Here is a 1,411-nt window from a genome sequence, read left to right on the forward strand (position 1 = left end):
AAAACTTATTTTGTTAATTTCCCTAACCTGGAAGTATTTATGGTAAAAACACATGAAACTTGGTGTCAGCAAGACACTCATGGCATGCTCACCATCTCAGCTTTGCTAGGTTCTAGCAGGCAAAATAGGACAAGTGGTAAGCTTTTTAAGCATAGTTTTTCCTATCTGTTTGATGGGGATGATGTTATCTTTAAGGATGTGAAAAGGCTTTGTGAGTTGGTAATCACTCTGAAAATATTAGGTACTTTTCTGTGTGGAATTCAGTTCTCTCTACCTTGTTGTTGTTATTTTTATGTGCTGTCTAGTGGGTTCCGACACATAGCAATCTTGTATAGGGGTTTCCAAGGAGCAGCTCGTGGGTTTGAACTGCTGACGTTGTGGTTCGAAGTCCAGCGCTGATCCGGGCCCTATGTTTGAGGAAATGAGCCAGGCTGAGTAGGGTCCTATAAGAAAAAAGTGGAGCCTTGTTATTTAAAACAGTGGGATTAATGCCTCTGCAACATCAAATTACCAAATACTTGAGCAGCCTTGTTTCAGACTTTTCCCCCACTCTGCAATTGTGAGGGTGGTGCAGCACCAGGCAGTGTTTGGCTCTGCTCTATCTAGGGTCACTATGAGTTAGAATCAACGCAACAGCACCTAATAACAACAACAGGCACATACTCACCTCTGCTAATGTCCGCTAACACATCCTGGGAATTTTCAGAGAAAATTGTGCACCATTTAGCTAATTTATGAAGTGGGCTCAGAGACCACTGCTGTGTAGATGGAGCAGAGAGTCCCAGCCCACAGCTAGGGGTTTGCTTCTGTATTCAGGTAGAGATGTGGCAGAAAAGAAACACCAGTGGTTGGGACCAGACATTTCCTGTCACCTCCCACCCAGTTTTAACCTCAGGTACAGAGAGGCTGTATTAATCATGTGTTTTGGGGTACCCTAGAGATTTCCAAAGAGTCCTGGTGTGGCACTGGGGGGTAATGTGCCACACTGCAAAGCTGTTTGAACTGCCAGGTCAGCGGTTCAAGCTCACCAGCTGCTCCTTGGAAACCCTATACAGGGTCGCCATGGGTTGGAGTCGACTCGACAGCACTTAACAACAACAGAGACTTCTAATCCATCTGACTCTTAGTGAGCCTGTGTGACAGCCCTATAGGGTATTCTAGGCTGTAATCTTTATGAAAGCAGATTGCCAGTTCTTTTGTCTGTGGATTCACTGAATAAGTTCCAACTGCATATCTTTCTGTTAGCAGTACAATGCTCAGCCATTGTACCACCAGGGCTCCTCGGATTAATCATTCCATTGACGCCCAGTCGATTCTAACTCAGCAATTGCATGTACAGAATAAAACTGCCTACTGCACAAGACCTTTTTAAAGTATTGAAGAGCAAAGATGTCAGCTTGAGGACTAAGGT

Source organism: Chrysochloris asiatica, unplaced genomic scaffold, assembly GCF_000296735.1.
Source record: "Chrysochloris asiatica unplaced genomic scaffold, ChrAsi1.0 scaffold00386, whole genome shotgun sequence".
Taxonomy (NCBI): domain Eukaryota; kingdom Metazoa; phylum Chordata; class Mammalia; order Afrosoricida; family Chrysochloridae; genus Chrysochloris; species Chrysochloris asiatica.